Raw genomic sequence first — 25,258 nt, 5'->3', positions numbered from 1 at the left:
CTAGCTCTTATTCTCCCACCAGTGTTGTGGTTCTGCCTTGTGATTATGTTTCTATTTAAGGTTGTTTTGCTCCATAATTTAAGGATGCTCCCAAACCACATGCTTTGTGAGGGTTGTCTATCAATAGTTTATATAGCAGGACAATATCAATAGAAAAGCCATTAAGGGACAAAACGGTGAGTATCTCAACCACATTTTAGCAAGTGGAGCCATCAGTTTCAGAAATAGGTGCTTTGGAAAAGGTTTGACAAAAAGGAAAGAGCAACATCACTTTATTAGACAGGTCAAATGTTCACCTTAAAGAAGTGAAGTTAGTGATGATTCTCTCCCGCCTTTCTGGCTTCTGAAAAAGTCTAGCTTTACTCCTACACTGACAAACTACAGTTCAAACTTTCTTCCTTTCACCCTGCTGTCCGTCAACTTCCATCTACTTTACTTTTAAGAGTAGTATGGAAAGACAAAAAGTATCCCATTAAAAGTAGATATGGCTGAAGGACTTGGTGACCTCCAGAGTCATTTTTTTCCCCAACGTGATCCGGCACTTACATTGTTTTTCCTCTTATTGCACTCCCTCAGACCCACAAGGGAAGTGTAGGAGCCAATTATTTTTGCTGAATAAAGGAATTGTGGTGTGGTTTTTTTTTGCACATTTCTGCAATTGTAACCTGTTAAGATTGTTTTAAAGAGAAGAGGATTTGAAAGCTAGGATGGAAATCATTTTAGGGGTGAAGTGCCAAGATGAAAGAGATGGATAATTTCCAAACTCCAATTGGTTTGGGAAATGTGCCAAGATCATGTTAAAGTTTTGTGGGTAAATAGTCAGCTTGTTCCTAAGGCAATTTGATGAAAACGAGCACAGCTCATCCATCTCTAGGAATTATATGTGAAAACTACAAATGTTGGAAATTAATTTCCGTGTGCATAATTTACAATTTGATTTTTCTTTTCATAACTTGGGTGTTGATGAGATACAGACAATCGTGTGCAGGCCTGCAAATTGGCTTCTAGATTAAAGCCTGTATAGAATAGGATTCAGATGCTTGGAGTAGCATCAGCTAAAATGTGCCCAAATTGACTGCAATTAAGGAAGACATTCAGTCTGGGAAAAGTAGTTAAGAATTTGTTGATTCTAAAAGGTGGGGAAAGGGAGAGAAAAGATTAAAGTTTTAAACCTGGTTCTGAATCATATATACATATAAGGGTTCACTTCTACACATTACATGAGGTTGATATTCTGTATATATAAGACTTCTTTTGTATCTGAAATAAAAACAATTCATACTTGCAGGGTCAAGTTTCTAGACAGAAAAGAATTTCTGCCAGATTTGGTGTGAAGTCTAACCTTATCATTAATGAGACATTTTTCATTTGGCCTAGGTAAAATTTAGGCTTATAACCTAGTGTACTTCTTCTCTATCTTATTTTAAAAATATTACATTGAAAACCTTCATTGATAAAGTCATGACAGAGTGACCGAGATCAATATTTACTATGACCATAGGACAGGTCAATATTTGGTGATGAATATAACACATGGAGGATTGTGTCTTGGACTATAAAAGGAGTAAAATGTAAACAATATAAAAAAGAAAGAAAAAATAAAGAGAGGGAAAGAAAGAATGAAAGAAAGAAAAAAGAAAGAAAGAAGAAAGAAAGAAAGAAAGAAAGAAAGAAAGAAGAAAGAAAGAAAGAAAGAGGAAGAAGAAAGGAAGGAAGGAAGATTTATGGTTGAGAAGCTAGGATAAAGAAGAAGGTGATGTAACAGATTTGAGTAATGGGATCTTATCTTTAAGAAAGAAAAATGAAAATATGAACGAAAGTGGAGATGTAAGATTAATTTTGAATGTAAGGACTAAAATGTATGCCAGACTCTGAATGACTACATGCAAGGAAGAGCTCACATGTTGGTAATAATAGTATGTTCCAGTTAACATCCCAATGAATGATGATAATGGAAAAAAACAAAGATGGGTTTTGGGGAAAAAAATTGTACAACTTCTGAAATGAATGTGAATTTGAAGAGAAAGATTTTTTTTCTTAGGAGACATAAATAAATGATGAGAACATGACAGAAAAATAAAGAAAGAGTAATTGTGACATTTTAGAGAACTGAGAATGAATGAAGTTGTGATTGTTTGGTAAGTATCTGCTTAAAAAGTCTTTTTTTGTGTAAGCATAAGTCTGTTTATGTACATGCATAAAAAGGAATGAATCAAAACATGATTAATCGTATTGTTTATGATGAAAGGCAGAGAATTACTGAAGGGCAGAGTTCATGGAGGATTCTAAATATGAGACATTTTTTTTGCTAATGTCAATATTTGGTGGAAAGTCTGTTCAGAAGTTTTTGAGTGACATGTAAATGGCAGAGAGAAGGAAGCGAGGGAGGGAAGAAAATAAATATAAAGTAAAAAACCCTGAAAATGGAATAAATGCAGAGATGAAAAAGGTCTACATGACAAAAATATATTAATAGATAAATTAATCTTCCAAAAGAAAAAATGGGCAATAGACATAAAGAAGGGATGTGGAAGCTGTTTGAAACAGAATGAAAATAATTATGTTTCAAAGTAACAAGAAGTGTGTGACATTATGGAAAGTATGAAGGAGGAGGATGAAGTGAAAGTGACTATGAATGAGGAAAAGTTTCCATATAAAAGAATGATTGTTGCAAAAAGCAAGGATGTGAGAAAGCTACAATGTACAGCATATACTATATAGAAAAACATAACATACAAGGAATATAATCAAAGGCAGTATAGAACAATTAAAAATGAAGAGAAAGAATGGTTTTGATAGAAACTTTTTTAAAAAAAATGTTTTTTAAAACATTTCCGGTATGGTGCTCCGGAGGGCCCATCCGCCCACCCGAGCTCCTTACCAGTATTTGAGCTCTTCAGCGCTTCCGCACATACGCATAGAGCATACGGAGCCTGCGCGACACTCTGCCGAACTGCTGGAGCATCGTGGAGGTTTTGCAGAGAGTTACAGGGGGGTAAGGACACATGCGTGTGGTACGCATGTGTGCACGCACGCTGCACATATTCATGTGGTGGACACCGGGCCTCATTGCCCATACCGGTTGCAACAGGATCCGGAACCCACCACTGGTATAGACTGGAGAAAATTTAAATTACAGATGTAGGTACATAAAATAGCATGCTACATGTTAACATGTGAATGTTATATTGGGAAGAATGCTATCTAAAGGAAAAATAAGATGAATGGACACCAAAGGAGATTTATTTGTTAAATTTGTTATGAGTGAAGGTATGTAGTAAAATTTTTTTAATTGAAAGGCTATGAGAGTGACAAGGAACAAAATGTTGGAGCTTTATACTAGGGGAGGATGTGCAGCTCCTATGGTGCTCTTCAACATTGAGAAATATATGAGTATGAGATTTATTGGCTATTGATTGATTAGAAGAAAGTGTATAATAAAGTGAAGTAGCAGGAATTATGGAATATCTTGTATAAATATGAAAGCTGGTTGCTGAATTCAATAAAAAGAGTAAAGCACATGTGAGAATAAATGGAATACTTAGCTAATGGTTATATAACTTCAGGGAGTAAAATAATTTGTTGTTTGGTTGTTAATGCATTTAGGGATAAATCTGCAAGGATTATGATAATGTTACAAGCGTAATAATGTGCTTTTTCCCACTGTTGTACAGATAGTTATATCACAAGTAATATAGAAGAAGTTGAATATACTATTATTTAAGAAATATGTATGGTAAAACAAGAAGAAATAGGATCAAGGATGAATGACTAATTAATGTAACAAAGATTGAATGCAAAAATGAAGGAACATTATGTAAAGAGTATGTTAGGGTAGTTTAGTGATATGGAGAAAATAAATAAAGATCAAATAGTGAAAAAAATATACAAAGGAAGAATGAAGGGGCAAAAAGGAAGAAAAAGACCAAGAAAATCATGATTGGATTGGATTGATAAGATCCTCAAAGAGAGAGAGAGAGGTAAGAAACTGAAGACACAAAAAGCAATGAACAAATCACTGTTATGGATATAATGGAAATGAGACTAGTTTACAAATACAGAAGATATGAAATGTGAAATGGTTTAGTGAATAGTGTTGGTGTAACTATATTTAAATATATTTATTTTTTCTTAGCTCATGTCTTTAATTTCCTTGGCTTACTAGTGCTGGACCTTTGTCTTGCTTACTTTACTTTACTTACTTATTTATTTATTTATTTATTTATTTATTTATTTATTTATTTTCTATAGCCTCTCATCTCAGCCAGGAACTCTGAGTTCTAAAAATATAAAAACAATTAAATATTAAAAATATTTAAAATAATAGAACTTTCAAAATAAACATATTTTTGATAATTTTGCATATTGTGAACAGGAGTAGGTTGGCTATTTAAAGAGCACATTCATTATCATTAATCAGTTATAATTCTGTTTGGGACTATTGCTATTAAATATATGTATTTCCCCCAACGTGTATTTAATAATTAAAATGAAGCAATGTACTGATTGCTCACTTGGTCACAAGAAGCCTAGTAGTTTGGTTCCATTGCTATAGTGAACAATCTACATTTGGAAATGTTAGATGACCAAACAAGACTACAGCAATTACTGTAGTCTTTCTTGCTGATGGGTTTGTAAAAATGATGGTTGGTACTATTGGAGTACAGTTTCTGGGCTATTCATCTTTAGATCCTTTGTCATACCTGGAGAATGATAACTATTGGATAGCAGACAGGATGACAGGTTTGTACCATTTCATATTTTCTACATCCTAACCTAACTTCACAACAATTTGAAGGCCTAAATAATTCTAAAACTAATTCTACATGACAAACAATCTGCAAGAGTCAGATTGCCTAAGAAGATCCACAATAGAGTAGAGAGTTAATTCTGATCTAAGTCAGAATTTCATTGTGCCAACCTTAATAGCAACAGCACTTAGACTTATATACCACTTCACATTGCTTTACAGACCTCTCTAAGTGGTGTACAGGTCAGCACATTTTCCCCAGGAATCTGGGTCCTCATTTTGCTGACCTCAGAAGAATGGAAGGCTGAGTCAACCTTGAGCCTGGTGAGATTTGAACTGCCAAATTCTAGGCAGCAAGCAGGCAGCAGAAGTAGCCTGCAGTACTGCATTCTAACCATTGCACCACTATGGCTCTTAATAATATCAGTATTGTTGCCAAGAGTTACAACTAAAGGAGACATGCTCAGTTTTAGTTAAATACATACCTTTACTGAAGGAGAAATTACCCCTCCTCCCCAATTATGCGCTGTATATGGATCACTGTTCTTCAATGATTCATATAATACCCTTCAGTTATACAACTGGGGAAAAATCCCAATATTAGTAAGGGAAAGATAGTTTGTCAAAGTGGCATGATAAATTATTCAGGACCTGTCTAGCAACAATATTTTTTACTAATTCACAATGGGAATCTGTTAAATAGAAATTTACCAGTTAATGGTGTTTATTTAAAGACATTACAGATCATAGGAAAATAAGTCTGGGCATTGAGGACTGGGAGTCTAATTTTATTTGTTTTTAGATCAATTTTACAACATATTAAATAAACAGCTAACCTTCAAATGCCCACGTTAAATTCACCAAGGTTACTTGATGGATAAAAAAGTGATCACATGCAAGAGATTTGCTATTGTTCTTGGGAATGAAGAGGTAAGTTGGAATCTTAATTTGCATTTCTAATGTGATATCTATTTCATTTCTTCTATTACATATTCATCAAATCCAAATCAGTAGAATACCATCCCCAGTAGATGGCTAAAATCTAATTAGTTACAAATCGCAGCTCAGCAGAAGGGATAAACAAGTTGTATAAGGCATCTTATTTTAGGCAATATCAGAAAAAATTGAGAAAAAGCAAAAAAAAAAAAAAAGCATCACCATGCTGTGTAGAAAAACAGAACATGTTATCTTTGGTCATTCCAATGGTGGGATTTGTTCTTCTGACTCCCCTAAAGTGAAGGCAATGCTTTTGAGTTTTAAAGAAGCAGGATAGGAAAGGCATTAGTGAACATTAATGTCAGTGAAAATTGCTGAAATACCATGGATAGCCACGAAAGCAAATAAAAGCATCATGAAACCAATCAATCATGTTCGAGCAAATAGTCAAAACAGCAGAATAACACAGTTGGAAGACCTTAGAGGACATCTAGTCTAACCCCTGCATGAACAGGAGAACCCCATACCATTCTATGATACCTTCTCACCACAAAAGAGCACTATCAATTCATGAGAGCTGCAAAAAACATCCAGAAATATCAGCCTATTTCCACAACACATTTTACCCAGCTATCTACAGACTGAGTAAGATCTTTGGCTGTTCATAATTATTCCTGCTGTGTCTAAATAAATGAATTAATACATAACCGTCAACTAGGAAATACAAAGTGCTCAACCACTTGTGACTAGAGTTCATTCAAAGTTGCTCATAAACATAACAGAATAACAGAATTGGAAGGAAACTTGGAGGTCCAACCTCCTCTACTAGCAAGAGACTCTATACCAATTGACGGCTAACCTTTTCCGAACTGCCAAAAGCACGAGTGTGCTCACCTGAACATCCCAAATACAATGCGTGTGAGCCCCATGCATGCATCCCACCTCATGCATGCATGCATTCCCCCTGCATGCACCACCCTGTGCATGTGTGCCCCTCCACCATGCCCCTCCCCCATGCATGCACCCTGCCCACACCACCTTGAATGTGCCCCACCTCCTGTACATGCACAGCAGAGACCCGATGACCAACTGGCTGGTGGGAAGCAGGTGCATATGCATGGTAGAGCTGACTAGGGAGATGGCTCGTGTACCCACAGAAAGGGAACTGAATGCCACCTGTGATGTGCGTGCCATAGGTTTGCCATCATGGTTCCATAACATTCTGGACAAATGGCCAGGTTTCTTAAAACCTCTGCTGATGGAGCACCCACAGCTTCTGAAGGCAAGCCCACTGGTAATTGTTCTCACTGTTACAGTGGTGGGATACGACCAGTACATCACGATACAGGCATACCGGTGGCCTGCTGGGAGCACCAGGTAACGTTCTGGTACAGTGCTCCAGAGGGCTCACCCACCCGCCAGCCCTCCTTACCTGTATTTGAGCTGATTGGGGCTTTCGTGCAAGTGCATGGAGCATATGACGCCTGCACAACGCTCCGCCGAGCATCTGGAGTGTTGTGGGTAGTAAGTACACATGTTGTGCATGCTGCACACATGCTCTGCATGTGGTGGATGCCGGGCCCGTTGCAGCGTACCGGTTTGCAATGGGATCCGGAACCCACCACTGCACTGTTAGGAAATTTCTTCTAAATTCTAGGTGGTTCTCTCCTTGATTAGTTTCCATCCATGCTTGCCTTCCGGTGCTTTGGAAAATAGATGGACCCCTTCTTCTTTGTGGCAGCCCCTCAAATATTGGAACCCTGTTATTATGTCACCTGTCCATCACGGAATCCATTGTTGTCTCTCCTCAACATAAATCTAAATCAGTTTTAGTTAAATTAATTGACTGGATCGTTGATTGCTTTGTGGTATTCCCACAAGCATTAATCCTTGTAACATTTTCTATGTTAATGCTACTGTAGGAATACCCAAAAGTTCGACATTTGTTTTGACTGTTCTATTAGATTTAATGGAAACTTTGATAGAAATTGGAGGGATCTTTGCTTAGTAGCCTTTCTGCCACCCTTTAATTTAGTTAAATAGTTAAAGCTAACTGTCTTTTTGAATAAGATAATACTGTATTAGTCCCTCCTTCTTCCTTTGTTGTGCCAAGTCTCCAGAGAAGAAACTCTATTGCTCATTTCTCAAATCTCATACTACTGCATCAAAAGCCATTTTTCTGGAGACTGGAGTCTCCCCGATTACATTTACACATTCTGCTCAAACCTGCTAAACTTCCCTTCTTATTTTGGTGGGAGGATATAATATTTTAATTATTTCTACCATAAAACTCCAACGATGAATACATCTTTATGCTCTATCAATTTTCATTTTTTCTTCTTCTTCTGAACTGTAAGCCTAAATAAGCAAGCTGACAAATTAATGCATCCATTCTCCTTAGACAAATGAAAGCCAGTCAAGGTCCTTATTTAAACATGAGGAAGGAAACCCCCTTTTTCTTCTCATTTCCAGGAATTTCCTTTGCTCATTTCCTGTCCAGAGATTGAGAACTATGTCACGGATTATTTAGACTCTTCTGTTTTAAAGTATCTTCTTGCTACTTTTCTAGATCTATTTCCTTCATGCTGGGTTCAGCATCCCTTGTTCCTCAGCTCCCACTGCCTCTCTTGCTTTTGCAGCATTCAGCATTTTTCACAAACTGTGTATGCGTTACTGTTTTCTGTATAAGCTGGCAAACAAACATATGGAACAACCCCCCCCCCAAAAAAAAAACCCCACACAAAACCCCTATGCTCTTGCTGATTTCTTTGCCTGCTGGGCACATAATGAATAAACTGCTTGCCTGTAATATTTTAGTTTTCGTTTTTATTATTAAGTAGGCAAAATGGTTACCAAGGAAGGATTAAAACCTATCCTGCCCTTCTATCCTGTTCTTTTTGGGGAAAAGGTGCTTTGAAAAATGTTCTGAATTATGGAAACACTAACCATTTCCTTCTTGCTGTTTTTCAACAGCTGCTTCCCACCAGGACTGGGAATTGCACTTCAGAAATTAATCAAATGTGCTGGATAAATTTAGAAAAATGTTCCCTTTCAAGTGTTTGTGTGACTCTTGCTTGAATTTTTCCGATGGTTTAAGGAAATAGTTTTTTCCCCTTCACCAAACACAGGAAGTCTATATAATCTTAATATTTATTTCAAGGGAAACACGTGCGCGCACGCACGCACAATGCACACACACACACAAACAGTTTCCAGTCAGTTATTGCAAAGATATTGTTCAAAATAGCATTTTAATGTTATTTTTTTCCTGCTCTCTTCCTTCTTTCCCTCTCCCTTCCTCTTTTTTATTGGAGACAAATGAGAAGGGGAAAACAAGATCTGAGATTAGTCTGTTGAGACCTGATGCAGGTTTGTCATCAAAATTATCTGAAGCCTGATACCTCTTATTCACACTAACAAATTTTATAAATTACAGCTCACCGTCAGCTGCAAGGAATGATTAAACTGATATAAGATGTAAATAGGGACGAGGTGTGGTTCTGTGTTGTTCTGTTGCTTTGTTTTGTGGTCTTTTAATTGGTCTTCCCTGAGAATTGATCTGGTTGTATTGATTTGTCTATTGATCTAATTGGGTGGGTAGTTCAGTTTCCTGAATGCCTGGTTTAATTCCACCAGTTGAGCATTTTTTGTCAAGTGGGTCTAAACAAATGTGGTTTAAGGTAGAGCCTGGCTATCGATAATAGATTTGCTGGTGAGGTCTGACAGAAGTTGGAAGCACATAGCTAGGGATGGTGATTTGTAAGTTTTCTGTGTCACATTATAGATGACAATTGTGTATTTTACAAGGGTTGTGATGGCTCAGCAGTTAAAGACACTGAGCTTGTCAGCTGGAAAGCTGACAGCCTGAGTTTGAGACCTGAGCACCATGCAACAGGATGAGCTCCTCCTACCTGCCCACCTAACAGTTCAAAAGCATGCAAATGCAAGTAGATAAATAGGTACCACTTTAGTGGGAAGGCAACAGCATTCCATGCACCTTTGGCATATAATCATGGTGGCAATGACCACAGAAATATCTTCAGATAATGCTGGCTCCCTCAGCTAAGAAACGGAGATGAGCACTGCCCCTACAGTCGGACATAACTGGACAGGGAAACATTTACCTTTACCTATCAAGGAACTGGATTTGTTTTGTAGGTGGTTTAAGCTAAGGTTGATGGTGGGGTGAAAATTTTGAGGTATTGATGAAATTTGAGAATAAATTCTTTTTTTCATGCATCTGAATTAATGCCAATGCCATCAGGTAGTATCAAGTAAAGGAGAAAGTTTCATGATATCAGTTAATAAAGTGTTGTTGAACAACCAACTCAAATACTTTCTTTACAATATAAACTGTGCTTCTTATTGTAGAACAACACTGCCCCTTCTGAGGTACACACATGGCCAGCATGACTATATGCCAAAGGTCAGAGATGGGTTTACACGTTTGTGCCAGTTCGGGTGAACTGGTAGTGATTTGTTGGCCTGGGTTGCAGAACTGGTAGCGACTCAGGCTAGCCACGCCTCTGAACTGGTTCCCTGGTTGCTGCTGGCAATGCTGGCAGTGATTTTTGTCCTTTTTAAATGTTCTGCGCATGCACAAAACATTTTACAGGCAACTGTGCATGCGCAAGCGAAGCAAACTGGCAGTAATGCTGGCAGCAACCCACCCCTGCCAAAGGTGAATGGAATGGTGTTGCCTTCCCACTAAAATGGTACCAATTTATCTAGGTACCCATACATACAGACAGACAAGTACACAATCTGAAGCAGATTTTTACAAGCAACAAAAATGTCAGCAGAATTATACTATCAAAACCAAAAACTGAAATGAACATGGTTGCCCACCATGCTCCGAAAGTTATCCAAAACAGCACTCTCACAGGCCTCCACAACTTCATATTCAAGATAAGAAATACTTCATATGTACTTCATCTAAGTCTAAAAAAACGTGTGCCATCATTTGCCAGTAATACCTTTCTGGATCCTGTGTAGGATAAACAATTCAATTCCTGTGCAAACCAATTAGACACAAGTGACACCAGGTCTCAAAACTAGGACACAGTAATATAGGGATTTTAACCTCATGGGACACTCCTTTAAAAATCTCAAAAGTTGGCTTTTTTGGAACAAAGAAAATTTACTAGCATGATTGAATTAGAGACTGCCGAATGTATATGCCATAAAAAAGAAGGACAATCTATTCTTCAACCCACCAGAGGGCAAGACAAGAAGTAACAGATGGAAATTTATCAAAGAGGGATCCAACCTAGAACTAAAGAGAACAATTAATCTGTGGAATGGCTTGCCTTCAGAATTTGTGGGTGCTCCAACACTGGAAATTGTAAAGAAGAGATTGGACAGCTATTTATCTGGAATAGTATAAGGTCTCCTGCTTGGGAATAGTATAAGGTCTCCTGCTTGGGCAGGAAGATAATAGTAATCTCTCCTCTCTCTCTCTCTCTCTCTCTCTCTCTCTCTCTCTCCTCTCTCTCTCTCTCTCTCTCTCTCTCCTCCCTCCCTCCCTCCCTCCCCCCTCTCATAATCTGTATTTGCATAACTATACTGTCTTCCCCACCCTCCTCTCCACTTCATCCCAATTTAAATTTGGTGGATCCATGGCGAAACTGAGTGTCCTGTCTGATGCATGACATGAAAATGGGTCTGATGACATCATGCAAATGGTTTCTGCCTGCATTGCCAATCACTGTCTTTTCATCAAGAAAAGATATTTTCCCAATGGTATGAGCTGTCCTGATAGATTAAAAAAACTACTTATTTCTTCCACATTTAATAGTTTGCATCACAGATTCCATGCCAACATTCCATGTTGTGTCATGTAGCCAAACAGTTCTGTCCCATTCCAAAACTGGCATTGCTTGCCAATGAAACATAACTGATGGGAATGGCTGGCAGAAATGGACATTGTGTGTGTGGTGTTAAGTATGTGTATATGTTTAAAGTATATATTATACACTATAACTATATTGGCGATGGGCACAAAATGTTGACTATGGAAGGTAAGGATGGGTAAAATGACATTATCCTGCCTTCTTCTCTTGGGAGGCGCTTAGACATACCTGGAACCAGTGGTTGGTTTCAAATTTTTTTAGAACCTCTTCTGCAGGTGTAGCCTGTTTTATGGGAGTGGCTCGGTGGTCATGTGACCAGGTGGAAGTGGCTTGGTGGTCATTGACATGAGCATGGCCAACTTGGAAATTGTGGTGAAACTCACTTAACGATGCTCTTGCTTAGCAACCAAAATTTTGAGCTCAGTTGTGGTCATAAGTTCTCTTTCTTTCTCTTTCCTCTCCTTCTTCTTTCTTTCTTCGCTTTCCTTCTTTCTCTTTCTTTCTCTCTCTTTCTATCTTTCTCTCTCTCTTTTTTTCTCTCACTCTCCCTCCATTCCTTCCTTCCTTTCTTGTGTGTATCTCTCCCACTTTCTTTCTTTTTTCCTTCTCCTTCCTTCCTTCCTCCTTCCTCCTTCCTTCTTCCTTCCTTCCTTCTTTCTTTCTTTCTTTTTCTTTTCTTTCTTTCTTCTTTCTTTCTTTCTTTCTTTCTTCTCTCTTTTTCTGTCTTTTCTTTCAAAACGCTCTAAGGTTTGATGAAAGCATTCACAAGTTTAGGGTGACATAAGTCTTTCTCCAAAACCTGAACCATTTCAACAAAAACCTCTAGGTCAGCTTCAAGCTCAGGTTTTGACTTTTATCCAGAGCCCACCAGCTTCAAAAGTTTGGGACAGATTAGGTCTCTCCAGCTTAGATTTCCCAAATAGCACTGGCAATCAGGAAACTATGGGTGTGCCATCTCTGAACCCTCAGCCACCCTTGATATTACAAGAAGACCTATTGATGCTCAACTATCATGGGCTTTGGGAGAGTGGCTACCACAAGGGATGGAAGGCAAGCAAGGCTAGGAGGCATCAGAAAGCTAGGATGAGGGATGTCTATGGGGATTCTTGGTCATCCAGGATGTCCCAAATATGTTTTTTTCCCCAAGAGGCAGCTGGACTTTCTGCTTTTTCTTGAGGACTTTTCACTTCTCCTCCAGAAGCTTCTTCAGTTCCTCCAGAAGCTTCCTCAGAGCTGAAGAAGCTTCTTGGAGGAGAAGCAAAACATCTTCAAAGAAAAACCAGAAAGTCCAGTTGCATCTTGGAGGAAAAAAAGCACCTTTGAGAGAAACAGATGAGGGCACCTGATCCTAGCCTGTGCCTTGTGTATGGTCATCCATCCCAAGGAAAAACCTGGCTTCAAAAGGGGTCCATGCTACACAGCCAGCCAATCTGAAAAAGCGTGGACATGTGCGTTCAAGGCTAGTCATGCTCAAGTTCCCCCAACATAGTGCCCATAGTGCCCGAACAGGTAGGTGGGAAAGGGATAAAAGTTGCAGCTATGACATCCCCCCTCCCCCGCAAAAAGGACACAGCTCCAGTAGTAGCAGTAGTTTTCCCCTTCCTCCACCCAGCTCTCCACCTCCTCCTTTGCTTATGCTCCCGCTGGCTCTGAGGCTGCAGGCGCCCAGGGAATTGCGGGGGGTGGGAAATGCTGGCCAACTGTCACCCAACCCAAAGCAACCTCAGAAGTTTTCAAGATCCCCTGGAGAGCCTTTTTTAAAAGAAACCCCCGAAAAAGCCACAAGAGGGGGTTGGTCTTTTTTTGGGAGGGATCCCCAGAACCAGGTTGCCCAGCACCTGTTTGGGACTCCAGAGGCTGCAAAATGTGGCACGAGGGGGCAGAAGCCCCTGAATCCAGCGAGGAGTATAACCAAAGGAGGAGGTGGAGAGCTGGGTGAGGAAGGGGAAAACTACTGCTACTGCTGGAGTTGTGTTGCCCCGCTGGTTCGGGGACTTCTGCCCTCCATGCTGCGCTTTGCTGCCACTGGAGCAAGAGGTCCATGCAGGGCTCCAGTGGCTGCAAGCATGGCATGAGGCACGAAGTCCCTGAACCCAGCAGGGCAATGCAGCTCCAGCAGTAACAGTAGTTTTTCCCTTCCTCCACCCAGCTCTCCACCTCCTCCTTTGCTTATGCTCCCCACTGGCTCTGAGACTGCAGGGGCCCAGGGAATTGAGGGGGAAATGCTGGCCATTTGCCCCCCCCTCCCAAAGTAACCTTGCAAGTTTTCAAGATCCTCTGGAGAGGCTTTTTTTAAAAGAACCCCCCCAAAAGCAACAAATACTGGAAAGATGGGCGGTTCATCTTTTTTTGGGGGGGGGAATCCCCAGAACCAGGTTGCCCAGCACCCCGAAGAGGTCTGTGTGGCCTCCGACAGCTGCAAAGTGTGGTATGAGGGCAGAAGTCCCTGAACCCATGGGGCAATGCAGCTCCACCAGTTTCCCCCTTCCTCCACCCAGCTCATTTGCCTTTCACCCGGAGGCTCTGCTAGTGGGACACCTGCCATTTCACCTCCCGAGAGAAGCTCGGGAGATATGTGCAAACGGCCGCAACTCGAGGCTCCTGAGGAGGATGCTGGACACTGGGGTGGCAGTGTCACCCCCTGCTGCTCCTTCTGCTGCTTCTGGTAATGCAGGCTTCTTGGAAAGCATTAAGTTGCAGGCACAGTGGCGCACCGATTCCAGCAACTGCGTTTTCCCTTGAAATTTGCTGTCCCGGCAACCCAAAGGGGACATTCTCCGAGTGATTCTCCCATTCTCCCATTCTCAGGCACTCCCATCCTTAGCCGGGAGGTGCCAAACTGCACCCAGCCATCCTCACTCCCCCCTCAAGGAAAAACAAAGCTGCTGGAATCGGTGCACCACCAAAAGTTTTCTGGTCTGGGTGCACCCGAGCTTTCTGAGCACGGTGAGATGGACAGCGCAAATTACTGTCTGTCTCCCCATGCAAGTCCTTTGCTATCAGGCAGGTTCTAGGATGCCTGCCCCACCAAAGGACCTCCCTGGAGTTGCTTTTCTGAGCACGGGGAGACGGACAGTAGTTTGCATGGTGCTACTGGCGCCTAGAGGTCCTAGGAGACTGGCCACACTGCGTAAGCTCCCACCACTGTCCCCATCCCCGCACCCATGCTTAAGCTCCCACCACTGTCCCCACCCCGCGCCCATGCTTTCCAGCGGACAGGCATCTTAGGCAAGTCCGGGGACCTTGCAAAGGCCTTGCGAGCTCCCCAAACTTGTCAAAGATGCTGGACGTGACGTGTAAGCTCCCGCCACTGTCCCCACCCCTGCCCCTGCCCTTCTGTTGGCCAGGCAACTTGGGCAAGTCTGGGGACCTTGCAAAGGCCTTGCAAGCTCCCCAAACTGGTCAAAGATGCCGGCCGTGCCACGTAACCTCTGGCTGCTGTCCCCACCGCCATGCCCATGCTTACTGATGGCCATGTGGCCCTGTGCTATAAGCGAGCCCAGGATCATTGCAAGGCTGCAAAGGTCACTGGACTCGCTTATAGTGCAGGCCGTGGCAGGCCATTTCAGATGGCTTGCTGCCACCACCCCCACAACCCGCGCTTAGTTGCAGCTTACTTACCTCCTCAGAGTCGGCAGGCAGCAATAGATAGCCAAGCAGGAGAAAAGGTAAGTGGGTTTACCTCTTAGAGGTGGGTGGGGTGATTGGTGAGCCAGCCAATCAGTGAGAAGTGGGCGGGGATAGGATAGTGTGGAGGGGCAGGGAGCGAGTGATGGAGCAGCTTCTGGATGGGCAGGGGTGAATAAGTGAATGAGTGGCCTCCGGATATGCGGGGGTGAGCGAGCGAGCAACAGGGCCAGGGCAGGCCTTCCGGAACTTACTTCTGGGTCCGCCGGTGGAACCTCTTCTAACCGGTTCGGTAGATTTGACGAACCGGTTCTACTGAACCGGTGAGAACCAGTAGGAACCCACCTCTGTCTGGAACGTATCTGAGCATGGACTCCATTTGTAGATATATAACTAAAGGTCTTTATGAGTTTGTCAATCTTGAAAGACAAACATAGTGTGATATAATATCTATTATGACATGGAAAGCATTCAAGCTCACAGTGTAAAGTTAGATACTTTGCATGAAGAAACAGGAGGACCAATTTGATTATGTTTTACATGCATTAAAAAGTTTTTTCACATTAGCCTTGTTATTTCCAAGAAACTGGACTACACACAACTGCCCAAGCTGTTTATTTTGTACTGGTTGGAGCTTCCAATTCTCTTTAAGGGCAGACCCATATAAACACATTATAGTAATTCTGGAGGTGACTAGGGCATAGGTGACTGAGAATAGGGCCTCCTGATCCAGGAATGGGCACAACTGGTGCACAACCTGAAGCTGGTGCACAACCTGAAGCTGTGCAAAGGCCCTCCTGGCTACAACTGCCACCTATTCTTCAAGCAAGATTTGTGAGGATTTGTGCAGCAGGTCTATTTGGGAAATCCCATTCAGCAGCAAAGATGGTGAATCCCTATATACAGAAGGTCCCCAAATCTATGTTACATTATATTGCAGGGGTGACAAATACATATTGTCACAGCGGTGTCACACGACGTATCAGGACTCCCCCCTCCTCCTTGCTAAACCAGCATGGGCCTGGCCAGTGTGGCTCATGAGCCGGGAGTGTGGCAGTCCTGTTATATTGTATACCAAGCCCCACATCATAACTGATCTTGTACAGTGACAGTCCCTGCTTATATCCTATATCTGATCAAATGCCACCTTCAAAGCAGAAAAACTGAAGCTGAAAGCTGCAAGCCTTTATGTGCTGAAGAAGCACAGAGAGGCTGGCCTGATTATGCAAGATTCACTCTGACTCTGAGATTTTTAAACATACAGATTTCCATGATTTCAATGGGGCTGAATGCTAAAAAATCATCCATCTGTATAGTGTTTAGCCCACAGTAATATATGAATGTTTGCTGATCATTCAAGTGGACGGGCCGCTGAGTTTCGGGGGGGAAGCGCTCCCCACTTCTCAGGAAGAACCATCTTTTATTGCGAGTTTCGCTGGGGCCATCTGTGGCGAGAGGCGGGCTTGAGACTATCTGACCACTGGAGCTGGAGGGGCTTATTGGAGCCTGGAAGAACTGGCTGAGACCGTCTTTGGCTACTGTGGGGACAGCTATCAGAGACTGTCTTGGGGGGGGCGACCCTTTGACTGTCTGAGCCTCCAACCGCTGTCTGTGCTGCTGCAGGGTCAGGCTAGGGACAGGGTAGGGTTAGAGTAGGATTACTTAGGTTGGGGTTAGTTTAGGGTAAGGTTAGGGTTAAGGTTAGAGTTAGGGTGAGGGTGGGGTGGGGTTCCTAGCCTGACGGCTACCGGTTGGCTGCCACCACTGGGAGCGTTACGGCCCAGCTGGGAGTGGGGTTTCCCACCCCCCCTTGTACCGTGGGGTATCCCTGGCTCCTGTCTGTTCCCTTGTTTCCGAGGGAAGGAGTGTCTGCTTGACCGGTCATCGCCTATGGCGGGCCCCACGACTTTCGCTGTTGTATTCGCCGCCTACTGCTGCTCCTTGCCTCCCAGACATTTTTTCGCCTTGCCCTCTGGATCATCTTCGGGGAGCGAATTGAGGCCTATGACTCTGTCGCCATTATGGGGCCCCCGTTTATACCTCTACCGACTATTCTGCAAGCTCATCCCGGTGAGAGAGAGGGCATTGGACGAGAAGGAGGCGTCTGGGAAGTGTGGCTCCCTCTTCAATTGTTTCTACCATACTCCTCTCCCACCTTTTTTGGACCTCAAGCCCCCTGCGAGGGAGGACCTGGACATTAACTTTCCTTGGCTATTTCGGACCAATTTCGAGCAAATTCCGCTCTTTCGCGCAGTTTTTATAATTTTTAAATTGTATGGGGAGTGCTTGGTATGACTGTGGTTGATTGAATGTACCCACTTTATTGATGATATTGCTGTTCCCTTGTTTTTAACTTGTTTGTGGGGATTGACTGAGTGTATGTGTTTGTATGTGTGGGTAGGCCGGGATCACGGCTGGGTACCTCCTGCTCTGATTGCTTTGCAGAAGTGTCAGGGGGCCTAGGCCTAATCCCGTCCTCTGATATTTGTGTCGAAGGGCCTGCCGGTGAACCCGATGACCAGAGGGGAGGGGGAGGGACCATAGATGTGGGAGTGGGCCGGAACATTAGGGTCATAATGGGGAGGGGCAGATATGGCGGGAACTTTAGGGTGAGCCATTACTGGGGAAGGAGGGTTCCCTACGTCACAGAGATCCCTCCTTCCGGCCCTATCAGTTCCACTCCAAGGCCAGATGGCGTGAGTAGTCAGGACCCTGGCCTCAGGCTGTCGTTGCTAAATGCCAGGTCTGTGGTTCACAAGGCTCCCCTCGTCCAGGACCTAATTTTAGATGAGAGGGCAGACCTGGCATGTATTACTGAAACCTGGCTGGGCCTGGAGGGAGGTGTCCCCCTCACTGAAATGTGCCCAGAGGGTTTTCAGGTGCTTCATCAACCGCGACCCCAGGAAAGGGATGGAGGAGTGGCCATTGTTATCCGGAAGTCCTTAGTTCCTCGTAGGATCCCTGCTCCGGAGCTTGTAGGGTGTGAGTCCTTGCTGGTGAAGTTGGACCTTGCGGATCAAGTGGGCTTGTTGTTAACGTACCTGCCTCCCAACAGTGAGAACAGCTCTCCCCTCGCTTCTCGAGTCAGTAGCCGAGCTGGCAGTTGAGTTCCCCAGGCTTATGGTGCTTGGGGACTTCAATCTGCCTTCGCTCGGTGAGCACTCTGATGGAGCGCAGGAGTTCATGGCTTCCATGACAGCCATGTGCTTGACTCAAGTAATTCGGGGCCCGACTCACTTAGCGGGTCACACGCTCGACCTCGTATTTCTCTTGGAGCAGTGGAGTTGTGATCTTGGTTTGAGGGGTAGTGAGATTTTGCCCCTGTCATGGTCGGACCACTTCTTACTGAGGCTCGACTTTCGGAGGCCAATCCCCCAGTGTAGGGAGGAGGAACCGATTAGGTGGTTCCACCCCAGGCGCCTTATGGATCCTCAGGGTTTTCAGACGGCGCTTGGTGTTGGGCCTGATACTCTCACCCACAGTCCTGCGGAGACCTTAGTTGCTGCTTGGAACTCAGCAGCATCGGAGGCTCTCCACCGGATTGCGCCTTTACGGCCGACCCGAGGCAGTGGATCCAGGAGGGCCCCTTGGTTTACTGAGGACCTCCGGGAGATGAAACGCCTAGAGCGCCGCTGGAGGTCCAGTAAATCCGAGTTAGACCGAGCACTGTTAAAAGCCTGCATCGGAGCTTACCTTCTGGCAATCCGGAATGCTAAGAACACATATATTGCCGCTCTGATTGCGTCCACCGAGTTGCGCCCAGCCACCTTGTTCAGGATAACCCGCTCCCTCCTGAATGGGAGGGACATGGGCAATCCTTTACGAGTTAGAGCTGAGGAGTTCATCCAATTCCTCATGGACAAAGTTGCTCTGCTTCGGACAGACCTGGACTCCAATTGCGCAGAGCCAGCCGAGGTACCGGGGGAGGGTCTTGAGCGACATCTTTGGATTGATTTTTCAACTTGTTACTCCTGAGGAAGTGGAAAAGGTCATGGGAGCAGTGAGCGCCTCCACGTGTGCACTGGACCCGTGCCCCTCCTGGCTGGTCGCGAACAGCAAGGAGGTGACACGGGGCTGGATCCAGGCGATAGTTAACGCCTCCCTTTGGGAGGGCTTCTTTCCCCCTCTATTAAAGACAGCGGTGGTGAGACCCCTCCTGAAGAAGCCATCTCTAGATCCAGCCATTTTAAATAACTATTGTCCAGTCTCCAACCTCCCCTTTGTTGGGAAGGTTGTTGAGAAAGTGGTGGCCTCTCAGCTCCGGCGGTCCTTGGTTGAAACCGATTATCTAGATCCCTTTCAGTCTGGATTCAGGCCTGGCTACAGCACGGAAACTGCTTTGGTCGCACTGACCGATGATCTTGGAGAGCCAGGGATGTGGGTCATGCCTCCATCCTAGTGCTTCTTGACCTCTCAGCGGCCTTCGATACCATCGACCATGGTATCCTTCTGCGGCGGTTACGGGAGGTGGGGTGTGAGGCACCGTTCTTCGGTGGTTTTCCTCCTACTTCTCGGAGAGGTTGCAGTCGGTGTTGGTTGGGGGGCAGAGGTCGACCCCTAGGCCCCTGAAATACGGGGTGCCACAGGGTTCGGTCCTGTCCCCCCCCTGTTTAACATCTACATGAAGCCGTTGGGTGAGATCATTCGGCGACACGGGATAAAATACCACCAGTATGCGGACGATACTCAGTTGTATCTGTCCGCCCCGTGCCAACTCAGTGAAGCGGTTGACATGATGTTTCAGTGGCTGGAGGCTGTTAGGGTCTGGATGGGGTAAACAAGCTTGCACTCAATCCAGACAAGACCGAGTGGCTTGTGTGTTTCCCTCCCAATAATTGGCTAGGTATTACATCTCTCAGGCTGGGGGTGAAATTCTACGCCCCTCAGACAGGGTTCGCAATTTGGGAGTCCTCCTGGATCCACAGCTGACTTTAGAACATCAACTGTCGGCTGTGACCAGGGGGGCATTTGCCCAGGTTCGCCTGGTGCACCAATTGCGTTCCTACCAGAACCGGGAGGCACTCGCAACAGTCACTCATGCCCTTGTGACCTCACTGGACTACTGCAATGCGCTCTACATGGGGCAGCCCTTGAAGAGCATTCGGAGACTTCAGCTTGTCCAGAATGCAGCCGCGCGAGCGATTGTGGGTACCTCGGTACACCCACGTTACACCTATCCTCCTCGAGCTGCACTGGCTGCCTATTGGTCTCCGGACCCGCTTCAAGGTGCTAGTCATCACTTATAAAGCCCTTCATGGTATTGGACCTGGGTACTTGAGAGACCGCCTGCTGCCAATTACCTCCCAAAGACCCATTAGATCCCACAGATTAGGCCTCCTCCGGATTCCATCTACAGGCCAATGTCGATTGGCGACCACCCGAGGAGGGCCTTCTCTGTGGCTGCTCCAGCCCTCTGGAACGAACTCCCCGCGGAGATTCGGACCCTCACCTCCCTTCAGGCTTTCCGTAAAGCCGTTAAAACCTGGCTGTTCCGGCAGGCCTGGGTTGATGAGTTCCCTTCCCCGCTCGAATTGTGTGACTGTTGATTGTTTTTTAAACTTTTCTCTGTATTTTGTTTGTTGTGTTACCTTGTGTGTACTACCCCCCCCCCGGGTTTGTTAGCCGCCCTGAGTCCCTCCGGGAATAGGGCTGCATATAAATGCAATAAACCTTTAACCTTTAACCTTCTGTGAATAACTTTCTCACTAAATACAAAAGCTTCGCTGTAGCTAAATGTAATAAAACCATTTACTAAAAAAAGGACTAAACTCTCAGAAGGTGTTTTTTTTTTAAACAGCACATAAGGTCTTCATTAGTTCATGTTATGAAAAGTCCTAAATAAGAAATGGGTTTGTTTTGGTTTTGGTGCCTTGAAATCAGAATTGACTCTGGCAACTGCCAGGATTACTCCGTTTTTTTTGGCAATGTTTCTGGAAGTGTTTTGCCATTGTCTCTTTCCTATGCCTGATAGAGAATGACTGGCCTACCCAGTTGGCCTAGTGCCTAAAGTGGGATTAGAATTAACAATCTTCTAGCCTTGTGTCTTAACCATTATAAAAACTAATAGTCTATAAATATTTGGGTATAAAAATAAGTAGGAAGGACTATAAGGAAGAAGATTTGCTGAAGCAATGACCCATTAGCAGAGTAGGTTGTAAAACTAAACAATCATAATCAAATAGGTAATTATTACTACCATATTAGCTTGTCCATCAGACACAAGTTTCCAACAAAAGTCTATGCATGCATCTGGAAATCAAACTCTATAAGTACACAACTGGGACATGGATTTTTCTATTAAAATTAAGGGAGCTGAGTTGAAACTTTGAGAGCTTGCTTGCAAATTCAGCACTCTGAAAAATTAATCCATAAGGATAGGAAAGCAGAAAATTAAGGCTCTACAAGTTGGCTTGGTTCTGCCTTATATTTTGTTTTGACACTATGAAACTTTTTGAAACCATACACCCATAATAGCCTACAAAATTCATTGTATTTATTCCCCAAATAAATGTCTTATCTTGAATCACATTTATACTGTTAAAGAGATCTGTCCATATCAGTTTCATCTACCTAGCATCTGTGGAAATTGGATTCAGACCCCATTAACTGATCAATGGAAATCATCCTTTCCTAGGTACATTCCTCAAGAGCTAATTCCACAATGAACACTGAATAGCATTTCAGTCATTAGACTTACTGGGAAATACCAGGAAATTAAAGCTTTGTATTCCTTATGCTGCCACACAAATACTGACATTTAGTTGATATTTAATCCACAGCATTTTTGATACTGATAAAATGAAAAGGAACATTTAAAGGTGTAGGATGTACTGACAATGAAGGCATAGCATATTCCTGTAGAGAATGATCAGTTCACATACGTGGTGACAGCTTTGGCATATTTCTTCAGACTTTGATTTTTGAAATCAATCACTGAGAAACACAGTCAAGCATCATTGACTTATACACACACACATACATACATACATACATACATACATATTATAGATTTTTACAACCCCTGGTAAGCCCCAATTATGGGAGGAAGCTAACTGCTTCCATCATCTGTCAATCGGCTCGTCACAAGAGTCCATCACGACAGAAACCCAATATTTTTACTGTTGCCTTTGTTATATTTGTGTTTTTTTATTTTATTTGTGCTGATAAATAAATAAAGGGAGTCTCCCTTTATTTATTTATCAGCACAAATTTAAAAAAAACCACATATACATATATACATATACATATACATATACATATACATATACATACATACATATACATATACATATACATATACATATACATATACATATACATATACATATACATATACAATACACACATACACATACACATACACTACATACACATACACATACACACATACATACATACATATATACATATATACATATATATATATGTAGCTCTATTGTTTGAGTCCAACTCCATCACAGTGATTTTAAAACTGAAGGGATACTTCCCACAGACACTTGATATCTGACACATAGACTCTGATTTCTAGACAAATCTGGAAGAAGACTTTTCCACATCTCTCTTTCAAATGGAGAATTTAGATTGCCTGTGGTTAATCCAGAATATTACATATATTGCATTTATAATTTGATTTAACAATCTAATTAATAGACTAGTGAAAGTGGGATATTTTTGTATTAAAAATAATGATTGAGGCATTATATTTATGTAAGTATCATGAGTTGCATGATATAATCCTGTAAGAATGGAGAGAAAGCAATTCAAAGGTGCTTTGTATAAAATGTTTGCATACTTCTGCCAGAAAGTTGGTTAATAATTAGGGGCTTTTATCACCTTGAAAAGGCCTCGGATTTGAAGCTGTAATTTAACAGTTGTCACTCTCCTAATCCAAGGAAGGCCTTGACAGACGATGAAGCTGAAAGTGCATCTTTGGGCAAAAGCAGATATACTTAGGGAGGAGTTGAGGAAAGGGATTGAACAGATTGGTTGGATTTAATTCAAGCATGTATAATTCCATGTAAAGTATAACATGATGTGGTTTTAATTGAGCAAACGTCTTGTACATTTAATTTCCGTCTAATTCCACTGAATCTACTTGAGGGAGAATGATAACAGAGGTAAGGTCTGGTAGACATCGTTCATTCCCTTAAGGGAAAAAAAGAAGAAAAAGGATGCCTACTGTAAGCCCGTGAAGCTGTCTAGAACGAAATAATAGTCTATGGTACTGAAGCCAGCAGGCCCAGGAGGATATAAAAGCTCTCTACAACTGCAGACCCATCACTTTCTCAACAAGCAGTTGGAAATTGGTCAATAGATGTCCAGAATTTCTTGGTTAAGTGATTTCTTGTGGAAAGTCAAACCACTTCCTCCTTCATACCTGACAGTATCACCTCTTTTCTCAAGACCTGTATTGAATGCGATAAATAATTTTGCTGCTCTAAAACAAAAAGTGAGGCAAGCGGTTCCAAATTCCCGTGAGAGAAGACAAAGACAAAAATCTTTGTATCAGAAATGTACCTTCATAAGTAAGGTAGCTAAGGCGCCAGTTGTCAGGTAAAAAATGAAATTAAACAAAAGAATATGTATCAACTGCTGTATGGCTGACCTATCCTGCTAAATAAACAATATCATGGCAAGCATAATCAAGTTGTAAAAATCATTCACTGTCAACTGAGTATGCATACCAACTAATCTGGTCAAAACCGCCCTTAAGAATAATAATTATGTCATGCTTCTGAATAAACCTATTATTATAGAAGCATGGCTTACAATGATTACACATAATTCTAGTGAACAACAAAAACTTTACAAGTGGTAATAATAAATGCTCCAATATTTCAAATGAACAGCACAGAAAAAAAGCTGAGATTAACAGTAAACAGATATTAAATGCACTGTTTTTTCAAAGTAAGGTTATCTGAAGAGTTAAAATAATTCAATGTCCTTCTCTCTAGTCAAGCTTTAAGAACAGTTCAAAATATCTTGAAGCAAAATGTGTCATTGTTCCCATTACAAAGTTATATAATTAGCTGTTGTTCTCCAAACCTGCCATATAACTAGAAACATTCTCTAAGACAATGATGAACATGTTCCATTATAGGAATCTGCTTTTGCTTGGCTCATCCACTGGGAAAATACATGATGATGAATTTTTGCAAGTCTGCTTACTTTATCTTGATAATCCTTAGAACAACATGGGATGACGGAACAGCACCAAAGCTGACATACGTAATATAATCATATTGTAGAAAATATCTTTTCAGAAGTGAAAAGCTTCCGATCACTATTTTAAAACGAATGTCTGCAGTTGAAGAATCTTGGAGAATGAAGTCTAAAGTCTGGAGAACATAGAAAATAGCTTTGATGTCAATACTAGAAAATCTAAAACAAATGACTAAACAGCTACTGTGATATTGATTGATGGAATTAGCTTCATACATTAACAGCCATAATGTTCTATGAAGGGCCTGTTGTTGTCTCCTATCTGATTGAGAACTGATTGCCATAAATTCACATCATCAAGCATTGCATGTAGCCCCAATATGAACGAACAATTAGAAAAAGAGATGCTAGAGACATCCTTAAAATGTAACACTCTAGTAGTGTAGCCATGAGGGGACAGCCTAGGTGGTGATCAGGATCAGAGGTGGTATTCAGCAGGTTCTGACCAGTTCTGGAGAACTGGTCATGGATATTTTGAGTAGTTCAGAGAACTGGTAAATACCACCTCTGACTGGCCCTGCCCCCATCTATTCTCTGCCTCCCAAGTCTCAACTGATCTGGAGGGAATAGGTATTTTGCAGTAACCTTCCCCTGGAGTGTGGAGGGAATAGATTTTTACAGTATCCTTCCCCCGGAGTCGGGTGGGAATGGAGATTTTACAGTACCCTTCCCCTGCCACGCCCACCAAGCTCATAGAACTGGTAGTAAAAAAAATTCAATCCCACCACTGATCAGGATGTTGGGAACAATATAGCTCTGTGAGATCACAAACCTTTTAAAACTTCCATTGATATGAGATGGACATCAGGGTTCCATCAGATATTATGAGGAATGCAGGAGAAAGATACCCATCAGAGGGACAGAGATACAA

This window comes from Thamnophis elegans, chromosome 4 (assembly GCF_009769535.1).
Source record: "Thamnophis elegans isolate rThaEle1 chromosome 4, rThaEle1.pri, whole genome shotgun sequence".
Lineage (NCBI taxonomy): Eukaryota > Metazoa > Chordata > Lepidosauria > Squamata > Colubridae > Thamnophis > Thamnophis elegans.
The sequence above is the reverse complement of the archived record's forward strand: the minus strand, read 5'-3'. Positions refer to the sequence as shown.